At 41.2% G+C, this 26749-nt stretch overlaps 1 protein-coding gene across 11 annotated transcripts in view; it reads left to right on the top strand.

The window, feature by feature from the left end:
• Positions 1 to 26749, top strand: part of MBNL1 (muscleblind like splicing regulator 1) — a 188813-nt gene that overhangs the window by 9644 nt on the left and 152420 nt on the right. For 6 of the 11 annotated variants that reach the window (XM_037141122.2, XM_037141121.2, XM_037141123.2 and 3 more), the window contains exon 1: positions 13871 to 13959. The exons of 2 other annotated variants lie outside the window; for them this stretch is intronic. The gene's annotated coding sequence lies outside the window, so the exon portion shown is untranslated. Of the gene's footprint in view, positions 1 to 13867; positions 13960 to 14613; positions 14633 to 26749 lie in introns of those variants that run through there. 3 more of the 11 variants (XM_037141126.2, XM_037141124.2, XM_053657624.1) reach the window with 3 other exon arrangements.

The raw sequence follows: 26749 nt of genomic DNA, 5'->3' as shown, positions 1-26749 counted from the left end.
GGTGGTGGGAGATGAAGCTAAGGAGGTGACAAAAGACTAGGTCACTGAGGTTGTAGGCCAAGAAAAGGACTTGTACATTGTGAGCAAATATTTGTAAGTACATGCACATGCATGACCTAGGGAGAGGAATGCAATGAATGAATCATTCATTATCTGTGTTTAACACAGGCCAGGAAGAACTGTTGTTCAAAGGCAAGCGGGAATTACTTCTTAGGTCAAAAGCTTTCTTTGGAAATAAATTAGTATATTTAGAGACGTTTCAGCTAAGCCGCATTTACCTTCAAAGGTTAACTGCATTTTCCTGCCTTTTCATTTCCATAACAGCTGTGAGTCTGATAAAAGTGAAAAGGGCTCAAATATTATTTAAATTTGCCAACTTTAAAATTTGCAGCTATTTTACTATGGAATAATTGACACTATTATGGCCATTGAAAATAGGTCCACTGATGTCTGGTAATGGGGTCATTAGGCACTTTCACTTTTGCATGGCTATGAAGCAGAAAAGACTAGAGAAAGGCTACTTTCCAGTATCCAGTGGCAATAGACAATAGAGACCCTTGCAACAGCAACCTGTTTCACTTCTAAGTGGTAGTAACTTACTTGGCATTTGCCACAGTAATTATAATTTTTCTCTGATGTATTTCTATTATCTCAGTAGATCTAAATGACCCAATTATTAACCTTTTAAATCGGAATTAGTTGCGTACAACTTTTGGAGGGAGTTGGCAGGTTGAATGTGATTTGGGAAGGGAATGCAATACCTTACTGAAAAGAGCATATGCTATTACTATTATTATTATTATTATTATTACTTAAACAGGGTCAACATCTATTCATTAAGAAACATAAGAACAAATGGCCTCCCCCAATACTTAAGAAGATAACAACAAAGAGAGGAAGGGATTTAGAAGTACAATTTGATAGTTACAGAGTAGTCAGCAGGTGGTAAGTACAGCATCAAGAACGTAGTCAATGATATTGCAATAGCTTTGCATGGTGCAAAGTGGACACTGGAAATATCAGAGGGAGCACTTAGTGAAGTATGATTGTCTAACCAGTATGACGTATACCCAAAACTAATACAAACTAATATTGACTGTAACTGAAATTGAAAAATAAAATTTAAAGTTCTCTAAAAAGTACAAAATATAAAATAGAGAATATTTATAGAAGTGAACAAAAAGTTGTGGACAGTGAGTATGGCTTCTATTTCTGGTCAAGAGATGACAATCAAAAATTCTACTGTGGCCTTGGACTGTGTGTGCCAGAAGGATGACAATAGGTGGAACGTGGAGGAACACAGTTGTAATTTCCCCAAGGCAGGCAGATATCATATTGTGGGAGCCAGAAGCTGATTTCTGAGTGCTCCTGGCAATGCCCAGATAGGAAACCAAATGCCACTGGTATTGGGAAGTGTGGAGGTGTTCAGATGACTTATATGCTCTTTAAGTGGTGCATTTTATCTTATCGTCTAAATATGATGATTCACCATATTACAGGATTATTGCAAAGTGTGAGATGCTGTGTGGCTTCCAAGGGCATGTGTGTGAGAGAATAAATGTATGAAAATCTGCGACGTGTGAAGAAAAGAGAACACTCCTAAAACATGAAGCCGCTCCCCAACCTGCTGCTTACCTTAGGTAGACAGATTAACCCAGTCGCATATCTATTGAAAGTAGGAGAGTAGCAGGTTTCCTATCATAAGAGTAGCACCGTTTGTTAATTTAGGAGGGAGCATAGAAAGAGCACATGGCCTTGAGACTTGACTCCATTTAGTTAACTTGCCGATCACCCTCCAGAACTAGATGCTAAGGATGCTTCTCCAGAGCCAGTCTGCCTCTCCCTCTGCCTTATTTGGCTTTGTTCCTCTAGTTGGAAAAGAATCTCTTTCACAAGTGTAAATTAAATACTCCTCTTTTTGTGGATGATGTCATCATTCCCGGGGCCCAAGCCTTTGTTACTAAATTCTACTTAGCAGCACAGTATCATTCTTTTGTCCCTTAGAGTTCTGAGCCTGTTTGTTCTGGTGAAGTTGAGAGACACATTTTTCAGTGAGAGGTAAAAGTAAAAGCTGGGTGGGGGGAAGCTATGAATGGAAGAATCTCTCGACTGTGTTACTAAAAAGAAGCAAGTACACTACTACATTTTTATCCTATGGCAACAGTTCTTACCGAGTAAAAAAGAAATCATATATGGCTCTAAAGGAAGAAGTTGCCATGCACCCGAGCATCAGTATACTCTTCTTTAAAGTGGTAGAAGCGTTTTTGCTCAGCTTGCTTTGTTCTTCTCCTGTTTTGCCTTGTCAAGCAGGTGTCAGGGAGGGGAGTTGAACAAAAGAAAACTGTGCGCTAACCAATTAAGACTGATGTTTCTAAAGTGCCTGCTTCTCATTCCAGAGAACATCATGGATTCCCTTTTAATTATATCCTACCTGTCTATTCAAAAATACTGTCAGAGGATCAGCTTCTTATCTTGCAAAAAGTAGCTGTAAAGTTCTTCAAGTTGTAATTTAATTTTAATCTTTATATGTAGAAGATCCCTGAAGTTTAACATGAGTTTATTCTTTTGAATAGTGTAGATTTTAAATTCATAGCTATTATCTATTGTAAGTAACAGAAGTAGCGACCCTTGCTCAAGGGCCTGACCTGTGTTAAGTTTACTTTCATGATGGCATTCATCATCACAGTTTTATGCAGCACACACTGTAAGTTTCAGGAAGCTGAGTCTTAGAGACTGTCCAGAACCCCGTGCCTAATAACAGGCTCCAAAGACTGTTTTTTCTTTCACAGGAATTAAGGCCAGGGGCAAAACAGCAGCCTTTGAAATAACACCCCCTTGTTTTTTAACTGGATCCTTCTAAAAAGTGTGGTGCACACACAGGCCAGAGGGAGGTGAGTTTGTTCTATTGCCAAGGGCCGTCAACAATACACGCAGAAGAGCAAGCTTGCAGCAGGCCTGACTGCTACTTATGGAGACCGGCCTATGTGTCATACTTAGCAAGTATCTACCTGTTGCCAGTAACGCCAAAGCAGACAGTGTTTTCCCTTAGTCACCTGGTAATTTAGTCACAAATGAAATAGATTTACTTGAGTTAGCTTCTTCTTTCATTATGGCAAGGAAGGTACCCAAAGTTCTGCCCGGTGTCATCCATGGGCTGTCTTTTCCTTATAACTGATGTGGCGACCTCATATAACTTGGATATTTAATGCCAAGCCTGCCCTTTTCCACAAGGTCAAATCTAATCTAACAAAGTTAATGTCACCCAGGGTCCATGTAGAGTTTTCAGTGTTTAGGAATCCCGAGAAATATATTTACAGCTTTTCCTAAGACCTAGCTGCCAGACTGTGTAAGAATAAACAGACTTCATGGTTTTCACAAGGTAGAAAGACTATTCTGACTTAGTCTGTAATTTAGACTATCTTTAGAGAAGGATGACTTCATGAAAAGAGACGCCCAGGGTGGCCAGCGAACTTTTTCTTTACTTAATTGTAGAGACTAAATGGCAGGTAGGGAAGTACTTTTGCAGGAACGTGGGAGTCCTGCGGCTGTAGAAAGAAGTTACACTCTGCGTGGGAGTAAGTCTGTGGGCTGGAGTTAGACACCAGGGCTCTACGGCTAGTCTAAAGGAAGCAGGTACAAACATCTTTGGAACGGTACCTGAACGCAAGTAATAAACTCCTGTTAACAAGGCACTTGACACATTATTTAAAATAAGCACATGTTGCCTTTTATATCCAGGAACAGAAAAAAATATTTACATCCAGGAACATTTTTTAAAGAGCCTTTTACTTGGATAAAACAAAAGATAACAGCATCGGCTTTTTAAAAATATTCAAAATGAGCCCTGGCCGGTGTAGCACAGTGGATTGAGCATGGGCCTGTGAACCAAAAGATTGTGGTTCGATTCCCAGTCAGGGCACATGCCTGGGTTGCAGGTCAGTTCCCAGCAGGGGACGTGTGAGAGGCAACCACACATTGATGTTTCTCTCCCCCTCTCCTTCCCTTCCCCTCTAAAGATAAATAAAGAAAATCTTTTAAAAAATAAATAAATAATTTAAAATATTCAGAATGTATTTATTTATTTCAGAGAGAGAGGAAGGAAAGAGAGAATCGATTTGTTGTTCCACTTATTTATTCATTCATTGGCTGATTCTTGTATGTGCCTTAACTGGGGATCAAACCTGCAACCTTGGTGAATTGGGATGATGCTCTAACCAACTGAGCTACCTGGCCAGAGCTTACTGGATTTTCACACATTAATGCAAAAGCTGACATACTATACTTTCTGGAAGTATGAAAGAGAAGCTGGCTTTCTCAGTACCTATCAAAAACTTAAAAGAGTAAACCCAGGAAATGAATGAAAGTAAACACACAAACACACACACACACACAAAAATATCCACAAAAACCAATGCAGCAAGGACCGTGTAGCAGTAATCAGTCGAAAAAAAATTCCAGTCCTTGCTCAAGGGCTAAGTGGTGGACACCCCCCTGTCTTATCAGAAATAGTCGCCACCTCCTGTCTTCAGTGATAGAATTATGTTTTACAGGGTCTATTTTATAAATCAGTGCAGATGTGTGGTGTAAGTACTGTGGTGGTGTTCACATAAGCTGGACTTCTAGATGTTTGCATTCAGTGAAGAAAGGCATAAAAATAAGGATAATTGTTTATCTTCTGAGTTTAGATTCATTGGTTGTCACTTGTTTTCCTCTTTCTCTACACTTTGCACATTTATATGAGTTAATTGACTATAAGTATTTACTGTTTCATATCTGTCGTCCCTGCTGTATGGTACGTTCCAAGAGGCTTGCAGTCGAGTTGGACTCACCCCACAGCCTCAGATTCTAGGAAAAGCCAGGATTATGCCAGGTGCTCAGGGACTTTTTCAGCACTGGAGAGGAAAGTAGATAGCGAAAAGGCTTAGAGTGAAAATCCGGTAGTTAGTGATGACCTGTGGCCAGAAACATTTGAGAAGGGGAAGGAGTGTTCCACACTGTCTGAAAATACATCCACCACTGAGAAGGCTAGATGGGATCGGGTCTTGTCAGTGGTTGCTCATTGCTAAGCTTATGGCAAAAAAATGGCCACTTGGATTCGCCCAGGTGTGGCCGGGTTATTCGGAGTAATGGCACGTTCACAAAGACCATAAATTAAAGACTTCTAACATAACCTGCAAATGAGCTACCAATGAGAAAGGTCTTATTGATTTATTTGCATTTATAATTTAACTATATTAATTTGTTGAATGAATATATAATACACACTAAAATTTGCAAACACGTTTTTATCAAGTCATATATATAATATATATGCATATATGTATATCTTTTCTACACCATACATGTATTCTCTATTTAACATAAATAAATGCAAAAGGAAATGCCCCAGGACCCTGGTGGCTCTGAGGCCACAGTGTCATTCTCAAGGGACATTCATGATCACAACTTATTACTTTTCCCCCCCAAGATGACTTGATCATGTTTTATTTTATTTTATTTTACAATTTCTTTGAAAGACACAGGGTAGATAATTTTAAGCAAACAGCAACCTGAGCGTGACAGAGTGTGTAGGAAGGAGTACCCTCTGTGTGGCCTTGATCGTTTGTCTCGTTTGTCTTTAAGCGCTGACATTTACCGGGTAAAAAGGGAAGCGTATTTCCGTTGCCTGAAAAGCACCGTGTCCAACCAGGTGCAGGACGGTGGTGCACCCCTACCCCTGCTCCCCACCCCTAACTCTGTTGGAGACAGTTTCCTGCAGACAGTGCTGTTTCTATACAGCCAAACACACTTTACTTGCCAAAGGGACAGAAATGGAGCAGGCCAGTGGGTTGCTACTGATTCTAGATGATGCCATTACTTAAAGTCCAGCTCAGTGGTAGAAAACCTTCACTGCACATTGGAATCATCTGAGAATCTTTAAAATAAAAACAACAACTGAGACTTGAGTATCACTCCCAGGAATTCGATCTCATAGATCCAGAATGCCCCCAAGAGCACCTGTCCCAGTTTCCGTCTCTTCCTTTGTCAGATGGGCTTAAATGTACCATCTCACAGGCCTCCCGTGGGGGTTCAAGGAGATGATGTGGGTGGTTAGAGTCCCGAACACGTCAGCATTCTCCAGTTTCCCTGCACAGAGAGGGAAGGGACTGGGGGTGGGGAGTCTGGGGAGGTGAGGAGGAGGGACCCCTTCACAGCCAATTAGTGCTTTATTGTAGTTAACAAACTATCCTTTGTCAAAGCAAACAGTTTTAAAGGATTAAGCCTCATTCTCGCCTTAGTGCAAATGACTTTAATCAGATAATCTCCTATCACCTACTTGAGGATTTGTTATCCAAGGTCTGGGGAGGCCGGAGGAGTAGGGAGGCCGGCCTGGGACTCACCGAAGGCAAGGTCAGGCATCTGCAGTCTGGGGACCCCAGGGTGTGGGGACTGGGCCCGACACTTAGGAGGCGAATGGCAGCGTGAAACATCAGAAAAACAAACTTGCTCCCCAGGTTGCTAGGGCAACGATTTGTTTAAAGTGTTCATGTGATCAAGTTGCTTGTCTGTCTAATGGCCGGCCACCACTTTCCTGTGTCATTCTTTCTGCCATGAAGCCCCAACATGTGCCGGGTAATTTTACCGTTTGCCAGCTGTTTGGGGGTCTGTGCGGAGCAAGGCCTGGCCCAGTCTGATCCCCCCTGCCAGCTGCTCGGCACATGTGAGCACTCGGAGTTTGCTGAGTTTAACTAAATTGTTTCATTCGCCACTCTCTTTTCCAAATGTGTGAGGTTCTTTTTTGCCACATCTGTCTCTACCAACTAGACTGTGAGCACCTTGAAGTCTGAATAATTTCTATATTGCCAGTGCCAAGCACAACTCTTGGCCCACAGTCAGTGCTCAACAAATATGGGTTAAGTGAGTTAAGGAGCAATAGCCAGCACACTGATACTCACATTAAGATACTGGAATGAATTTATGACTCTGCAGCTCAGTTGCCACACTGTTGGCCAAGGCAAAGAGGGGAAAAGAGAAAAAGATGTGTGTATGAAGCTCCGACCATGTATTAATTGACATCAATTGTTCTTATTGAAAAAGTCCCTTTGAGGCATTTCCTGAGACATGGTCTGAAGGTAATTTGGGGAAACAGAGGTAAGAAGGAAGAAGAGGAGCCCACAAAGATTCAGAGAGAGAGAGAGACCCCATACAATGGAATGAGCAGAGGAAGGGGCCTGGGACATCTCAAAGTCAAAAGAGAAGAACTTCAGGAATGAAATGAATTGAAGAGACAGATACAGTACATGTTTAGGGGGAAAAACGAACCTTGCTATTGGTAATTCCAAAAATTTGTTTGTATTCGGGGACAAGCAAGGCAATGGCCATATTTTTCCAATTGCTTTCATTCTACATGGAACAGAGTTAATACATAGAAATGTTTGGATTATAGTACATAAAGTAGTTACACTATTGCATTTATATTATAGGACCTATTAGATACTACTTTTAAGAGGTTATGAGGAGATTCTGGGTGAAGCCACAACACACGACTTTATGAGATGGTAGAAAGTGTTCCACGCACCTACATGTAATTTATATTACAAGCATGTCTAAGTAATACGTGCATTTGGACCTTCTGACTACCTGTTTCATATTTATTTTGTCACTATTTTCTTTATTGAAAGAGCATTATTATGTATTTTCTTTTCCTTAATGAGAGCCCATATTAGAAGACCTGTGTATATCCCAGGTGGGGTGTTTGGAAATGTGTTATACATTAGACATTAGCCCAGGACCTGACACGCAGGCTGTGATGCGCTGTGCTGTGGGCAGGAGACGTGACCCCTTCTTAGTGAGGTTAATAAGGAATGAAATGGGGGGTGCCTTTCATTTGAGAGTAAATGAGGGGTCACTACAGAGCACAAAATGGCAGACAGCATAGTATAGTATCAATTATATAAAAACATGTTGAGAATGCTTAGAAGGACTGTAATATTATCAGGAACTGTCTCTGGGAATTGGAACCACTGCTGGCATTTATAAATATATTAGACCTTATTTAGTTTCAGATTTTCTACACTTTCGGGAAAAAATACGTTTTGCACATATACATGCCACATATTTCCCATCCTCCATCATCTTCTGGCTGCTCCGCAGCTCTGATATGTAAGACTCCCAGGTTTATGTGTCTCACCTCTCAGGGTCTCAGCCAAACCCCTTTCTTCTGCCAGATCTTCAGCTATTTGGGGCCCCCGGCCCTCTGACCAGGGCAACTCTTTTTGGAGTACTTGGTACATTTTTGTTCTGAGACTAAGCAAACACTTCAGTGGTCCCTCCCACTTGCCAAAAGTATCAAGACTAGCTTTACATTTTGAGTGCGATTGACTTAAGATTCATTATTTCTCTGTCGTGACTGTGAGCTCCTTGGAGTATCCTACCTGTTTTCACCCGCCATTGGACTTCCAGTTCTCGCCTGAGTTCAGTGTTCAAGGCTCTAGACCCGCGGTTCCCACTGCTCCGAGTGGTCCTTCCACAGACGTTCCTCTTGTCCTTGAGGCCCCTGCCACTCTCTGACCACCTCCGCTCTTCACCACCCTGTTCAACCACAAACTGCCCCCTCAGCCCCTCCATGTGCTTTCTTTTACTTCTGGCCATTTACCTTTCTCGGAAATTGCCTCCTGTATTTATCTTTATCTTTTTCTTTAGATTTATTCTTTATTTGTTTAGTGCCTGTCACCCTCCCTCTAGTAGACAGTAAATTCCTTGAGAAAAGTGATTGGGCCTTTTTTTCTGTAACCACAGTGCCCAGAATAGGACTTACCATGGTGGACGCTCACTAACCACTTGTGAAATGAATAGAAGCATCATGTGGAAGGTGTCTTCTGTCTGGAAGGAAGGAAGGAAGGAAGGAAGGAAGGAAGGAAGGAAGGAAGGAAGGGAGGATAGAAACACAGGAAGAACACAGTAAGAAAAAAGGAAAGAAGGAGGAAATGGAGGACAAACTAAAACAGAAATCTGCCCTGTGGTTCCTCTTCCTGTTAAAGTTAGGGGGCCATTGTGCCTATATTAGGGTTTTCATTGCCCAAGAGTCTTTAAGACAAACAGGGAAAATAAATGGCCTAAGAGAGGCAGCAGACATTAATGTGCTTACACAGTGAAGGCTCTCCTATCTGTCAAGGGAACAGGGCTAGATGGCCTCCAATGTCCCACTCCATGCTAACATTCCATGGTTCTAAATTGTTAATTCTGAAATGTATGCATTTCCTTTCCTTATTCAGATGCTAGAATGATTACATTGAAGATTTAGATTCAACTGTTGGCAAAAAAAAAATCAGTTAATTGATAAATGCATAATCAAATCAATGTTTTAACTCAGGTTTAATCTTTATAAACATTTTAAGACACACTGATCTTTATATAATATTTTCACATTTATGTGCTTATACATTAAGTGATTTATATATTATACAAATAATGTTTTGTATTACACACTATACTATATATATATATATACAATCTGTTGTGTGTGTGCATGTGTGTGTATGTACATATATACATGTTCCTTGATCTAGGATGGGGTTACACCCCAATAAACCCATAGTAAGTTGAAAATATTCTAAGTCAAAATGCACTTAATACACCTAACCTCCCAAACATCACAGCTTAGCCTCACTTACCTTCAACGTGCTCAGAACTTTTACTTTAGCCTATAGTTGGGCAAAACCATCCCACTATGACCTTCCAGCATCACAATAGTATCACACTTCCTATTGCTAGAGAAAAGATCAAACTCAAAATGCAAAGTATGATTTCCACTGAACATATATGACCTTTGAGCCATGGTAAAGTGAAAAAATCCGAAGCTGAACCACCATAAGTCGGGGACTGTCTGTACAATATATTCACACAATATATAATAGAATGGATATTATATATATTTAAGTACTGGGTATAATTTCTAAAAGTTACTTTGGTGTGTGAAGTATACAAGGGTCCTTGAAAGTAGACTAAGTGCATGTAATCTTACGGAGTATGTTTATTCCCAAACAAGTTTGAATCCGGCTACAAAGGAGTGTACCTCCTTCCTGGCTGTGGAATTTAACCGAGACACATTTACTGCAGCGCCTTAAAATGGGCTCCCCACACGAGAGTGTTTGCAACTCTTCGTGCCTTCTAGCAGCTTGTCCTTCTAACCATCTATGGTTAAACATGGACTAAAAAGCAAGGGGCCTGAATTGGGGTCTCAGTTTTGACACTATTTTGCAACGGGTTATTTTAAGCCTAGTACAATAAAAGCAGAATCCCTAGATCAGTGATTGGTGATGCTTTCACATTTTAATTTTTAAAAAGCGTCCCTTCACTGTATATTTTCATTTATATGATTTGTGTGTGGGTGGGGGAGGGGGGAGAGGCCAGAAAAGACAGATTATACTTGGGAGTCAGTGAGCGCTCCCTGAGCTAGAAATGCGGCATGCGGGACCAGAAAGATACAATTCAGAATACCTCTGCTCACACACTTACATGGATGTGCAATAACCCCCGTTTGAGTGAAACAGGTAAGTGCTACCATCCCCTTTATCTGCATCATTGGTAAATCAGGGAGTTGATATTATCTTTTAAAACCCTATTTCTTAACTGTGTTTCTATTGGGATTAATTGGTATAATTAAGACTTGAATGGCCTGAAGTATTTAGTAACCTGCAGTAAACATGTTCTCTTTTATTTGACAATGTAGTTTTATGTCATCTGAAATTGTCTTCTAATATTTTCCTTTCTTCCCATGAATGATCTTTATATTTATGGATATACTCACCCATCATCCTGTGAATGATATAATGACACTTTATGGAAGTAAGATCAACCATAATTCTCCCCTGGCACTGAGAGAATATCAGTGGGGATTCTAAATGAGGAACTATTTACTTTTTATTACTATTATGATTTTTAAATAATCTCCACAATTTGAAATGTGGTTAGAATTCCTCTGGTAGTTGAAAGCTGGCAACATGATTTAATATTTTTAACATATGAGCTTGTGTTTGCTACAGTGCTTCAAAATGTAAAATGTCATTATTCATGATATAATATTATAAATGATAAATTAAGCTAAACTAGTGACAGTGAAGTTTTTTTTATCACAATTTACTTTAACTCATCTTTGAGCCCTTGTTTGTCCACTGTTTTACATGAGTTCTCTTAGCCATCCCTTTTTCCTTCCCCAGATGTAAAATAAAATCTTCTTCTCTTCTTTGTTATTCACTGGGATGTTTATTTTGCTTCTGACCTTCAAGGGTATTTCTTGCATTTCTTCACATTCTGTTCCGTGGAGCAGAACACTTGTCTCAGTTTCAATTTCTCTTTTGTTCCCAGAACTTCTCCCCTCCTCCAGGCCTGAAGTGGAAGGATAATTTTCCCTCTTGCACCATGCACAGATTCAAAGTCCTGCTTTTCTCCACGTTGTTTCAAATACCAAATTTTCTAACCCATAAGCAAATATAAACACCAAAGCACTCACTTGGAACTTAACAAGGGTCAGAGAACCACTGAAAATGATGCCCTACAAATGGGTTAGCCCTGGGCTGCTCATTGGACGCTGGGAGGAGAGAAGCATGGAAACCAGTGGGGGCATCAACCAGCCAGCAGATGCAGAGGGGGCTCAGCTTAGAAGTCGGGGTCTGCTGTCAAGAAGCATGGGAAACAAATGGAAGAAGTTCAAAGGCCAGCAGCAAACAACTCAGCAGGCTAAGCCAGGGATTTGAAAGTCTCCCAAGGCTCCTCCCTTCCTCATTCCCTGCATGAGTCACTGTTCCAGTCTGTCCACACCCATCCAGACTCCTTCCTTCAGCTGCCACCCCACACTCTAGTCCCCCTTCAAGCTGTTGCCATAGGATCTTTCTGAAAGACATGGCCAGATTCCACATATCTCCTTGCTGTGTCAACTCTTGTAGTTCTTCACACTTTTCAGAGTCAAGTTGAGACTCCTTGGATAAATACAGACCTACTTTTGGCTTATCTGCCCCTCTCCTCTTCTGACCCTTCTCTCACTTCTAACAAACTGGCAGGTCTGTTGTATTTGCCACGCTCTTTTCTCCGCTTGACCAGGACTCAACTCCTTTTTCATTTTGCTAATTTCCGTACACCTTTTAAGGTACCCGTTAAAGTAACTCCTCCAGGAAGCCTCCCCTGACTCTGCTCTTGCTCAGGGTGCTTTTGGGCTTGCCTTCATCATCTTAGCATTTATTGGTCAGGAAGAGTTATTTGGCTTGTCTCTTCCTTAGTAGGGTATTATTCTCCTGGAGAGTAAGGACTCTGTCTTACCCACTCTTGCATTTCTGGCACAGCAGGCATTCTAGCTGTTGAAGTAAGTGCTGAATTAGGAGGTCCTCATGGCTATTAACTGACAGGTAGGGAACGCCCATCCATATCCTTTTAACTTGCTTCAACGGTGTGTACTTGAATAGTTTTTTAATAATTAACACTGAGAAGTGGCACCACTTAATTAATTTATTTGTTCTGAAATGGAGCAGTATGCAATGTTACCTCGGTGTTTTGTGGATCTAGCCAAGGGTCAAGAATGCAAGTGTGTTACTAACGCCTCTGGAAGTATTTCTGTGCTTGAGCACACAGTTCAGGATGCTTTCTCCTCTCCTTCTGAAGCGGGCCCCACCCTTTTAACACAACAAAGTTGTAGGAAGAACAGGGAAGCATATCTAGCATCTTGTTCCAAATTGTGTCCAAACATGAAACAAATTTTTTTAAATTAAAATAATCGAATAAATAAATTGTTGACATTCCTTAAGTCCAGAGAAAATTCTACTCCCAAATCTCCAAAACTTTATTATATCACGTTAGTCCAGGATTCTTTCCATTCAAAGCGAAGCCAAGTTATATCTTGTAACACCCAGTGAATTATTATTTGGGGCTGTGGTTTCTTTTGCTCCAACAATATTATGACTTATTTGCCTTGGAATATTCCAGTATTTCAGAAAATAGTATTTTATTTTTGAGAGAGAGAGAGAATGTGTATGTGTGTGTTGGGGGGGACTCTGTTTTCTATAAATCAAATAACGCAGAGTGGACAAGGAAGGGGATTTTATATTTCAAATATTTACAAACTAGATGGGAAGCTGGTCTGTGTTTGTGCCTGCGTGACAATTCCTTTGACTAAGGAATTCCAAAACTGTGGACACCCACCCTGTTCCTTGAGAAAGATACACACTGGCGGGTCGGTCTTGCAGATGTTTCTTTCCCGCCTGTGAGCCATCCAAGCTCAAAAACCGTGTGGTGCATTTTTGGGGCGGCAGCCCCACCAGATCCTAGTGTTTCGCCCTCATCGGCTCCTCACCTTCAAGCCTAACCTTGCAGGATTCCTCACCAAGCTCATCCATGGGCCTGTGTACCAAACGAACCCCTCCGACCGCCCAGCCAGACGGCGGGAGCCGAAAGTCGTGGGAGCGCGTCCCGTTGGCACCCGGGCTGGGAGGTGGCAACGTGGAACGTGTAAGATGGAAGATACCACGGGTTGGCTGCGGGGATGCACCTCGCTGGCGCCGGCTCGGGTTTCCTTTGGCTTTCCGCGCCCACTCGCGAGTGGCACCCCCCCCCCCTAGGACTCTGCTGGGTGCAGGGGCTCCCGAGCCGGCCGGGGGGGAGCGGGCGGGCGGCGGAAAGTTTGCGGGCGTTTTCGCGGCGCCGCGCGCGCTCCGGAGCCGGCGCGTCCGCCCCGGGCTTCCTGGTGGGGCTGGGCCGGCGGGGGAGGGGCCGCGCAGCAGCAGCGGAAACAGACCTCGGCGATAAGAGGCCGCGGGGCGACGTGCACCAGTCTTTTCACTGCAGCTGAATGAGTTGTGGCGCTCACCATGCTCCCGTGACCGGGCGCTGACAAGTTCAATTTTAAATCGCGGGCCTCTCGGAATCAGGACTCCCACAATGCCTTGGGCACCCGGTCGGCGGTCGGGCTGCCTCTGAAAAAACATGTGAGAGGTAAGTTTCCACGGTCGCGCTCCGCCCGCGCCGCTCGGCCGCGCGGCATTGTCTGGACGCCGCGGCGGCGGCTCGGGGCTGCTGGGGAGGCGGGCGGGGGCTCCGGGCTGCGGCTCGCGGCGGCCGGGGCCGGCTCCCCGCGGCGGCTGGTCCGCGATCACCCGGTCCAGGGCCGCAGGGGGAGCGGGAGGTTGCGGCTGCAGCCCCGCTCCGGCAGCCGGTCCCCGGGCTCTGCGGACACTGTCAGAGCGCAGCCAGCTTCCAACTTGGCAGCCTAGAAAGAGAGAGAAAGGAAGGGGTGGGGAGGATAAACAGGTGCGTGCAAGTGTACTTACAACTTAATGACCTTCGTGGGGGGACACGGGGGCCCGTCCGATGGGAGCCCCTGTTGCTCCCAAGGGATCTCCCATCTCCAGCTCCGGGGCTGCCATCCAGCCCGGTGTGCATCTGGGCCAAATATGTGCACGCAAAAGGTTAATTCTCTGTCTGCTACCCATAAATTACGCATGGCATGTTTAGCTCAGCTTCCTTATATGGAGAGTGCTGTATTTCAGTCCAGTTTGCCTTTTTGCCAAGTTTACAGAGCGGAAGACGCCCTGCTCGCGAGGGCTCCTTCCCCCCCACCTCCCGCCCCCCGTCGTTTTGTAGTGCGTCACTCAAAGCTGTAAGAAAAGTAAGTATAGACGCTCTCTGGGTGGAGCCGCAGTCGGTTGATTGAATTGCTTCCATGAAAGGTTGGAAGGAATGAAAAGTAGTTAGTACTTGGGTTCTGGTTTTTAGACAAAAGCCGGACAAATATGTAGCGCTCCCCCCACCCCGTTTCTTTCTTTTTTTTTTTTTAAAGGAGGCGGAATCTGTTATTGGTAGTAATGTGTCATGTGAGAATACTTTGATTCCAGAGCCTGTAACACGAGCAGGTATACGGTGGAGCTGGAGCTTGCCCCTCACACAGCGCTTTACAACCGCAGGGGAGCTGCCAGAACAGTAATTGTGTTCTTAAGTCTCCCCGGGCCGGGAGAACGTGCAGCTGCCGCGCTTCTGTGGTGCGATTCCGTGGAGTGTGCTCCCCTAGGATTAGGGTTGAGACAGAAGCTGCCCGAAAGGCTATTGCCACTGCCTTTACTCTCTGTGCCCACTAGCACGGGCGCAGGCGATGGCAAATGCGAGGTAAACTCCGACTGGCACTGAGGAATTTCTTAAACAAATGACTACACTGAGCGAGAAGTCCTAATGAATGCCGTTGGATTTGCAGGCCCTTTTGCAGAGTGCTTTGAAATACTACACCCGTGGACACGGTGTTCCTCTCTCCTGGGTTTGAGCACCGTGTCTGTTTATACACAGGGGTGTTCAGCGCACAACTATTCTAAACTAGCATAAGTGATCCACGCTCCATGTCGTCTCCGTGTGCGTTCTTGAGAGCAGTGGTGTGTTGCCTTGTCTTGTTGAGATAAAATATTATCGACCGAGACAAGTTAAAATGAAAGTAGAACGAACGTAAAATTCATCCAGAGAATATTTCGTTCAAAAAGCTTAGAACTTAGAATTCTGTGCTAGGTGTAGAGGTGTAGGCCAGAGACACTGAATAAAGGTATTTTGTACCCGGAGAAAGCACATTATTGTCAATCGTATCTTTGCTTTATTAAAGTTGGTGACAAGGAAAGCCCCAGACTGTTTTTTATAGGAAACCTACAGTGTTCTGATTTTCTGTTATGTATTTGCATGGGAGTGAAATGATTTTTTGGATTATTGTGTTGTTAGAACTTTTCACGAGATGTAGACACAGTTTTAAGTTTTATTTGTTTAGTGGGTTCCTCACTGAGGACTACAAAAGTCGCCTTTTGTGCTTTAGGGAACAGGTTGGGCCAGCACCAGAAAACCTGTTCGTCCATTCATCTGTCTATAATCACAGTGTCATCTCAGACATAATAATCAGGTCTCATTATTGTGAAGAGACTCAGAAAACCTCACATGTGCTTAGTTTCATTTTTTCCCCGTGTAACTAAGAACAAATTGTGTGCAGATACACATCAAGTGTGATCCTCTATGCAGCCATGCCAACAGAGAATCCAAAGTGTTTTATGGTTTGGGATATTATTGCGTGTGTTTATGTTTCCACATTTGAGGCAAACTTAGGCTCCAAGTTGAATTCATTAAATTTTGATTCCAACATTCTGTTCTTCCTCTGGGCATAGAATTCCTATGAAATGAAACACTGGGTTCTGTTCCAGAAAAAGAACAGAATATCCCAAGGTTTCTCCTGGGAGGAGTGGGGGGGGGAGGTTGGGGGTGAGGGCAAAGAGTAAAATTGTATTTCTCATTGAGGGAGGGTGTATTACTTCATTTTATAAAATTTCTTGTCTTCATTGTAAGCAAAAAAAAATGCCCTTGTGTTTATCACTGTCGCTATACATTAGGCCTGTATTAGGTACATCTATTTATGGAAAGAGAGGGGGAATCGCCTCGCCGCACCTCCTGGTTTTCTGCTTTGTTAGAAGATGCTCGGATTAGAGTACGTCTTAGATCTTGCTTGGAAAAAGCTGAAAAGAATAGGTGGTTTGGAGTTTCTTATACTCTAACAAAAAGATGTCAGGGCACTAGGTACTCGGGTCCCAGGAGTGGAAAGAGGAAGTGAAATACATTTATTTCAATGTTTAGCTCAGTATATAATCCTAACAACAATGCCCATCATAGAGGATGTTGCACAGGAAGATCTTAAAGTGTGAGGCCCGTTAGGCTGAAAAGCTTTGTATTATTGGAAATCTGGACTGTGCTGTCCATTACAGCAGCCACTGACCACATGTGGCTGTTGAGCTCTTGACATTTGGCTGGTCTGGATTGAAGTGTAACATACATACGGGATCTGGGAAACTTTGTACAAAGGGAAGAATGTAAAACATCTGCTTAATATTTTTATGCTGATTATAAATATGCTGCTGTGATAATGTTTTGGATATATTTGTTACAGTAGAATATATTATTAGATAAGTTCACCTGCTTTTTATAAAACACTTTTTAAATGTGGCTATTAGAAAAGTTTAAAATAACAAATGTAGCATGTATTACATTTCTGTTGGATGGTGCTACTTGAGTCTAAAGCCTGAAAAAAATTATTCTGGGAGAAAGCCTAAAGAGTTTGCTGGTCAAAATGCGATAAAAGAAACTTTTATTTTTTTAAGCTAAAGAAGTCTGTGTAGAAATTCCTTGTAGTTCTTATCTATTGTAACCAAAATTTGAGAAATGCACGCCACCTACATCTATTTTTATTTCCTCAAAACTACTATTTAGTTTAGAGATTGAGTGGTGAGGTAGTAATAACACAGAAAAGGCTTATAATTAGGGGGTGAGCGTTAACACCTCTCAAAGGCCAGGACGGAGGATGATTGCTACTTAGAAACATTTTAGAGACACTGTAGTTATCATTGTCCCAAAGTTAGCAAACATAAACGAGTCACTAAAATTTATTTTAGAGTAGAGCTTTCAGTAAATAGTAATTATCTTCAAATGCTTAATATGTATTTTCCTTTGCTATAACTTTCCTTCCTTAGAAAATAAAAATGCCAAATAAATCCAGACAAACTCCTGACCACAGGTTAATCAAAGATTAATGAGTTCACAACGATGAAATATTTTCCTCTGTAGGGAAGAGGATGCTGTTTTGAATGTTAGGAAAGGTAAAAATACATCTCTGTGTTAACGTTATAGGAAAGGTAAAAATACATCTATGTGTTAACGTTATGGGCTTTGGAGTATTCCTGTACGTGGGGACATTGTCATTATAACTTCAACACTTTCTTGAAAAAACATCTGACTGGTAACCAAAGCACAATGGCATAGGTCCTAGATACATTCCTTTCGGATATTTTCGTAACTGAAGTGCTTTTTGCCATGCGCAGTGGGAGTTAGGCTGACAAACAAAACAAAACAAATGCAGTTTTTTCTATCTATATAAAGTATGCTTACTTTTATTTCCTTGAAGGATGCCAAAGATCTAAGACAGAAGGGATATAGTGGGTTTTTTTTTTTCTGGGAGGAGGGTAGGAGCAGATTTTATAGGGAACCTCAGAAGAGTTGCCTTTCGGCTGGTTGTCATCTTGAATCTGTCTCCCACTCTGTGAGGCGTAGCTGTCATTAGTGTCAACACATGTTTGGAGCACGAGGCAGCCACGGTCCCCATGAACCCTGTATATAGTTTCTGATGAGTCACGGAGCACATCCACTATTAGTGCCTGCAAAGCAGAGGATTCCAGGAGAGCTGGTGACATAGGACACTGTAGGTCTCTAAGCATATTCTTCTGTGTCTTTACAGTTGAGGTAGGGTAATTGGTTTGTATGCAGGATTTTCACATTATACAATAACATACATTCCTGTAAGCATTACATTTATATCCTTGGAAAAACACTTAAAAATACATAGTTACAGTTTTCTACATGTTATTATTAGTTTTTTTAAATGATTCTAGTACATCTCTTTGAGATAATCATGTTTTAAACAATTATAGTTGATTTGACACTGAATTTTCTCTATATTGTAATGTTACATTCACATTTTGTTTCTGTGTTATCTGATTACAAGAGAGCATTGCCTTTATGGTGATCTTTTGGCGCTCTACGTGGATATATAACTCATCCTAGCAGAAGGATAGTCTGAGGGGGCAATGGGGGTGGGAGTCAAGTTAAGTGATGGAATGAACTGGAGGACATGGCCTGCCCTGGAGCAAAAGGTGGTGGGAAAAGCTCTGAGCTGTTGTCTGAACTGACCACACTCTGTGTTCTCCAACCCAAACCCCCAGTGGATATTTCTGTTTACTGAAGTTTAGTTTCAAAATGCCTATGAAAAGATACATCAGTTCCTGTAAACACTGTATGTATCTACTTTGTTTTGCAACTCCAGTCTGTTGCTGTACAGGTAGAACCAAAACAGACCACATGGGATAACAGTTATTGAAAGTGCAACACTTTATAAATGTAGGAGGTGATAGCAATGTTACTGTCCTTTTAATTGTGTTATATCTTTGTATGCTTATTGCCTTTTGGTCTATATCTTGAAAGGAGTAATAGACTTTGGTGGGGGGAGGGACACAGAAAACCTCACAGGGTATATAACCATGCCAAGTCTGCTTAGATGTGCAGCCTGCGAAAAACCATTTACTCTTTCTGTTCCTTAATTTCTACATCTCTGAATTTATAAATATGTAAATAATAATTAACATTAGAAGCTGCCACTTCCTATACATTTCTTTGCAAAATATCTCATCAAATCTTTTTTACAGCTGCAAAAATGCTTTATGATCTTTTTTGTCACTTGTATAGTGACAAAATAGATGTCTTATTTATTTTTTCTTTATTTCAATGTCCCTATTTTTAACCATTTTATTTTGTCTTGCTGCCAGTGCTATGTAATGATTAGTGAGGAGGATGATAGCTATACCAGTGATTACTAACATTTTGGACTACTTTCTATGTGCCAGGTTAAGGTTTATGAATGAACTCATGTATATTTCTCTGAACAGCCTGTGACATGGGTATTGTTAGTACTCAGTTTCCCAGATGAGAAAACAGGCACAGGCAGGTTAATTGCCCAAAGTTACTTCACTAGAAGCAGTACTGAGCAGCATGGAGCCAAGGTAGTCCAGCTCTAGAACCCAGGGTTGTGTGAAAAGGATAAAAACAGATTAAAAAATACTTGTCGTGGGTGCTGACAGGAGATTGAGAGCATCGGCATTTTGGAATACTCCAGTCGTGTTTTCTATCGCATTTGCAGAGACTCTAGAAGAATGGGTAGAAAGTGAGAGGATGGAGAGAAAAGGCGGAGGGATGGGGTGGGGGATGAATAGGTAGGAAGAAATGAGGAATCAGGTGGGGAAGGGAGATGGGCGACTAGACTTGGAGGGCACCGTGGAGCCAGTAGTCAGTCAGGTGCCTTGTGGGGAAGATAAGAAGACACTTGGTTAGGCAAGCAGCCTTACGGGAGTTGTGTTGCAGTGGCGTTTTGTGGAGGAAGAATAGGGTGTATGTGGGGTGCAGTACAGGGGGGGAAAGACTGCACGAGGATAATGATGGGAAGGAAGGAGAGGACATGAGCACTGGGGGAGAGTCACAGGCTTAGGTTGCATAGGATGTCGCAACTGGTTAGATGCAGACATTGAAAGCGATGGAAGTGTTAACACTTCTTTTTAAAATATAGTAAGATTTTTAAAAACTTTTCACTAAAAATTTCTTAAAAACTTTAACATTATCCCTGTTTATTGCGTTGCTATTTGTGAGACTGTATAGTATAAAGTATATTTTAAAATATCAGCAAGAGAAAAACACTTAAAATTATGTTTTTCTCAAGGACTATACCTTAAGTAGAAGGTCCACATTAAATTCTTAAAACATTTCATTTTGCGTCAAGCTCCTTGAAGGCATAGGGTCAGATGAAGTATAGAATGGTTGCCAAATTCTTTATCCCAGGGAGGTAATTAATTCTAAAGTAAGCATAATTTCATCGCGAGAGGTATATTGTCATTAGCTAGGAAATGCCTCATTGCTGGCCAGGCAGTTCTGGCCTCTTCCTGAAGTTCATGCACAACATCCATGGACGCTGGCTAGCCTCAGTGATGGCCCAGGGGCAGACAGACACATGATAAATCAGGTTTGCAATGTGCTCCACGTGGCTGACATTTACCGTTCTCAGACCTTGCTATTTTAGGGGAGGTATCAGTGTAACCATGATGTCCTTTTTCCTGGAAATAAGAATCCTTAATAATCAGATACTCTTATAAACAGTGTGATCATACTCTTATCCCAGTATGATTTACATACAGGAATAAATAAGCAGCTACGCTGGGTTAACAGTTACCTGGAGTCGTGAAGATAGTGAGTTATATTTCAAGTAGAATGGAATGAGCAGTAGAAGTATTCGTAGGCATTTTTACTTAACGTCTGTACATGCTTTTACATGTAAATGATTTAACAGTGTTTAAGCAGAAAATATCCGAGCAATGATAGGTTATTTCATATCTTAGAGTAATTCCCATGAAATCAAGACAGTATGCAAAAAAAGATTTATAACTGTTTACCACTCATTGTTAATTTAAATGGCCTATACCTATAAAAATAATTTAAAATTGCACTATTTATATGTTTAAATATGATATGTTTCATAGAGCCAGAGAAAGTGATATTAAGTGTTTATGTTACCTTTTATTATTATGCCTTTAGTATTATGTGAAAGTCACATTTAGTGCATGTCTTTTTCTGTTATTAGACATTTTCCTCTCCTTCTCTGGATTTTGCCTTGTACTATAAAGATGTGGTAAAAATTTGTTTTGTTATATTAGATAATATGTAGAAAATGTTGCTTTTAAGTAACTAAGATTAAATAGCATTATAATCAGAAATTCTTCTCTGCGTTCTCTGTTCATCCGGCAAATTTTAACTTGACAAATTTGCTTCAAGTTATTTTCAGCCATTCTTTTGAATGTCATTGTTCAAACTTTTCGGGGAAAGCTGCATTATCCACTTTGTGGTGCTCACATAAGGTATTTGGTCCTAAACACTCCTTCCAGAGGACCTAAGAGTTTTGGTGGGCAGAGCAAAAATGAACAACAGGGATTATAAGCAAGTCTTTGACCCAGGGGTAGAGTCTCTCCAAAGGATTCTATTACCTTCCCAAACAATAATCTGAAATGTCCAGAACAATAATTGAGATTATTAGTAAAATATATACTAATAGGATTCTGCATAATGTTCTCTCGGGGACTACATACACTGAAAATTACACTTGGGAAATTACTTTTTCAGAGAAATACTGTTTTGAGGATTGGGTTTTTAAAGTAAATACTGTTTGGGGAACAATTAATATAGGAAGAAGTTTTGTCTTTTTCTCAGTAATGGATTATAAAGTTTAGATGCTTAGGTATTTTCACTTACTAAGTTCTTTTACTGTGTTAACAATAAGGTGCCCTGGCTAGTGTAGCTCAGTGGATTGAGTGCACACCTGTGAACCAAAGGGTTGTGGGTTTGATTCCCAGTCAGGGCACATGCCTGGGTTGCAGGCCAGGTCCCCAGTAGGGGGCACATGAGAGGCAACCACACATTAATGTTTCTCTCCCTCTCTTTCTCCTTTCCTTCCCCTCTCTCTAAAAATAAATAAAGTCTTTTAAAAAGGTGATATAGGCAAGTCACTTCATCCTTTGTATTCTGCTGAATACTTCATTATCATATTTTGAGTGCCTGTTAGAGTTAAGGGGGTATAGTCAAACTGAATTGCAGACAGGTCATTTCTCACTTGAAAACCAGCATTTTTATTTCCTTTTTATGTATCTGTTAGGAGTGACTATGGTGTATTACAATACAGTAATTTTAAAACTTCATCCGTACAACAACTGACATAAGTCAAGAAGGTATGCATTTAATTTCATAGGCTGCTGAATAAAATTTTGTCTTTTCTGCTCTTACATTGGATTACAAATGGCATGTAATTTGACAAATGCTCACAATTATTTCTTTGGTTATGCAGATACGATAAGGGCTGGCGGTACTGTACTGTTGCATTTGGCCATTTGTGACCCTTTTCAGAGGAAGCTTTGCACAGTTCCAGAAGATAATGTGCTTTCACACCAGTAACATAATGCCCTAAAGTTTTCACCAGGAAATGATACAGGCAACTCCAGAGCACATGCTGAACTCATTTGTCAGCCTCACGTGGTGGGTTTGGGCTTTTCTGTTGCTTCATTTCACACAATGGTCTGTGCTCTCTGCCACAGTGTGGAGCAGCTTATGACTTAAAAAGACCATCTCTTCCTTGAAGACTTGTTTTGTTGGAGACATGCTGTTTTGCTCACAAATCCCCCAGTTCATAGAGTTGTTTGGAACACATACCAAGCAAAATTACATGTTGTCTCAGGAGGACAATGGAAGAATCTTACGCCATGTGTTGCTTTTGCCCTCGAAAGAGAGCATTCTTCTTTAGCAAATATTTACTGAGTGCTGTTCCCATGTGCCACCTATGATACCATGTCCTTCAGAGGATACAGAGGTGACTAGGATGTGCCCTGTGCTCAGAGTAGCTTCCGGGACAGTGATCAAAATATTCACCAGTAATGTACAGGCCAAGCAAAGTGGACTCCTAGGAGCCAAGAATAGGCCGCTTGTGGGCAGAGTGTGGAATTTTCCTAAAACCGTCCAGCAGACACACGAACTCTTTATATGCTTTGTGGATTCGGGAGCAGACAACACCAACTCATAATTTATTAAAATGGTGGGGATGGGGGGGTAGGGTGGAGGGGAATGAAAGGGGGAATAGGACAACTGTAACAGCAGAATCAGTAAAAAAAATTTAAAAAATAAAATAAAATAAAATAAAATTCAATATGTAAGGCATTTATTTTTCTGTTCAAGTTTTTGACAAATAAGCACGATCCAAATATAGTGTCATCCTAGACTAGACAGAAGAGATGAATTTATTTCTGCCGTTGACACTTTGTGTGAAAGGTGGAGCACACTCATCTGAAGCTTCTTCATGCCAACAGCCGATTAGGAGACGAAAACACTACTGACCGTCAGGTTTCAGGGCCTGCGTCTTTTATGATAACAGCAAAGTCCATAAGGGAGGGCGAGGTGAGCTGATGAGCAGTATTCAACTTTAATGACAAAGGGATTTAGATATGCACACGATGCTCTTTTTCCTCCGGCTTTTCTTTGCCCGCAGAACATAAAGTAGGCTGGCTTCCAGACTTCCGAGTGGTGACAGTGCAGCTGAGCGGGTTCTCTGAGCCCCTCGTAGGCTGCGAAGTGTCCATTCCTTGTTTCTCGGATTGAATCTGCAATCTAGGTTAGAAAACACAGAATTTTTATTTTACCACTTACCATTCTTCATTTTTACTCATAAACATGTATGTAAAGCCCACTGCAGTAAAAGCTTCATGGTTATACTTTGGCTGAAATTTTTCAAGAGAAATTAAGGTTAGAGTTCTGCTTTTCTGAACTTAATGGCCTAAAGAAAAAGGGTGCATTCATGGTAAAATAATGAAACTAAAATAAGAACCACCAAAAGACCAGACCATGAGCAGTCATAATAATTATAAAAATAACTACGTACATACGTGGTAGGACTTATTTTTTATTTATGTGATTGTGTATAACTATTACATAGCACTGTAGATTTATGTATTGCTGTCCCGCTCTAGTTCACAGGTGAGAAAAGGGAGGCTTGGTAAGGTTAAGGTCAGGTTCTTTGCTCAAAGGTCATTGTAGCAAGGCACTGTGTGTGCTGAGCTCACAACCCAGCAGTTTTGCTGTCTGTTTGTCTGTTGCCATCAGTATGGTACGAATTAAGTACACAAATACTCAGCGCGATATAGATTTGAGGTGTAATCCAGGTTAGTTCTAGAAAGACTAACCGAAGGAGGTAAGATGTGGAAGACAGGTTTTGAAGCATTGTGGTCATAGGAAAGCGGAGAGGATGGAGCTGGCTTTGAAGTTCCACTGGCTTGGAGAGCGAGGCCGTATCAAATGGCCTAATCTGCCTCTGTGGTTTGCGCACTTAATACCCTCTGCCCCAGCACTCGCCAAGGTCAGCAAAATCTACTTTTAGACTCAAAATCATTACCACCTGTGAAGTCTCTGATGTCACTTGTGAATGACATAGCGTTCTGCCAGTTGTTCCCCTGGATGGCTTTAAGCCGGACATTCGCGAATGCTCCTGTAATTTGTTCAACTATTGTACATTAGTGAAGGCATTAGGATAATTCAGTTTGTTTCTGTCATCACTGAAAGATAGAAAGTTGTTGCCAGCATTAAAATAACCAATCATGTCATTGAGAGTGGACATTTGCTTGGAGATTTCTGATTACCTTTCCTCACTTTCCCCCCAAACCCTAGCAGGGTCATTAGAGCATATCTGTGCATGTGTGTGTTTTATATCCATTATACATACATATTCCATGAAGGATTATGAACTAGTGCCTAAGGTATAGCTAAAAATGGAACAGAATAAGTGTATGAAGCTCAGGGGTACGTTCACTAACTATTGTGAGTCCCTAAATTTGCCTTGAAATATCATCCTTAATATTGTTTTGTGGTTTTCTGAACTGATTACAAGTAGGACCTGTGAAAATATAGTATATGACTTGGCAGAATGGCTCGCTTGGCTGCAGTGTTGCCTCATGCGCCAAAAGGTTGCAGGTTCGATCCCCAGTCAGGGCACATACCTAGGTTGTGGGTTCGATCGCTAGTCAGTTGTATATGGGAGGCAATGGATCAGTGTTTCTCACAACAGTGTTTCACTCTTTCTTCCCCTTCCTCCCTCTCTAAACACAGTAAATATATATGCTTGGGTGAGGATTAAAAATAAAAGAAAAATATAGTATGCCATAACTGCTAAGTAGAAACATACAAGATCATGTACCAGTAATTCTCCTGCATATTCTTAAGAGAAATATTCCATGCCAATATACTTATTTTCAGAGAAGAAAATTAAGCACCTGTGTTTCAGTTCAATAGTTGTATGATAAATGAAGTATAATTAAGCACACAGATTCTGCAACATTCGCTTAAATATTAATTTGGGTTCTTTTATATTCCAGACACTATGCTAGGCATTGAATACATAATAGTTAACATAAACAGATGCAATTATAAAAGTGCAATTATAAAAGGTAAACATCTCTCAGATTTCATATTGGCCATTGCAGAAATAATGCTATTATTATAGTTTTTGTTGCCACAAAATTTAAATAATCTTTTCAGTAATTAAAAATATTATGTATAGATGTCAGTAAATATTTATTTTAAAGTCTCTACCAATGTTAGGTTTACTGGGTATAAGCAGAGCATCTTCATGTAAAGAAAAGTACCATTTTGTGCCTACACTTACTGCTTTACAATTAAGCAAGAGAAATAGTATCACAAAGGAATGCAGAAAGAGAAAACTCAGTTTTGATTGGCAGCACAATATTGTGAGTTTCAAAGGTCAGGCTAGTACAGGAGGCTCCAGTTTTGCCAGTAAGTATCAAGCAGAAAGCTGTGACAGCCAGGGCTGGTACTGCGGAAAATATCCGCAGCTTTGGGAGCCTGGTAAATTTCAGAAGGTCATTTTGGCATGATAGTCACAACACTGATTCACAGGGAGGGTTAAGCTGGACAGCTGACCAAGAAGATGTGTTGCTAAAGTCAACAGTTGTAGATTTTAGAGCAATTGTTAACTGCTCTAACTTGGTATCCCTGTTCTGTGTGGTCATCTTTCATAAAAATTATATTATAGAGGAATGAGCTTTACTTGATGGGTGAATTCAGAAGTTTCTCTTCTGAAACTCAGCATTGTATCTAAGTTTACCTGGTACCAGGGCAAATGTGCTTTAATTTTATTTACATGCGATGTGTGCTACATCCAAAAAGGATAGGAGTTGGCTTTCAACAGTAAAGTGCATATAAAATAAGATTATAAAAAAGAGACATAACAAATCAATTAAGAGGAAGAGAGATGAAACAAGTACTTGAGATGAAATTGAGCGCTAAATTTATCTCTCAGCTTTCTGGCAACCAAAGCAAAAACTTTAGGAAGGAGAAAAATCTCTAGTTTATTTAATAAGATTTCTTCGTATCCAATATACAGTCTTACTGTTAGCCCTTATATTTAGTTAAACATTCTGACTCTGCCCTTGGGTGAAATCTTGAAATGGATGAACTCTAATTAATTAAGAAGCCAAGGCAGGATTTTCACTGACATGGGTGTAGCCCCAAGTTCCAGCTTTATCTCCTGCCATCCCATTGCACATGTAGCCGCTGAACAGGTCAGGTCCCCAGC

This window comes from Artibeus jamaicensis, unplaced genomic scaffold (genome assembly GCF_021234435.1).
Source record: "Artibeus jamaicensis isolate MK-2021 breed Jamaican fruit bat unplaced genomic scaffold, CSHL_Jam_final scaffold_474, whole genome shotgun sequence".
Taxonomy (NCBI): Eukaryota; Metazoa; Chordata; class Mammalia; order Chiroptera; family Phyllostomidae; genus Artibeus; species Artibeus jamaicensis.
This window is presented reverse-complemented; position numbering and strand designations above follow the sequence as displayed.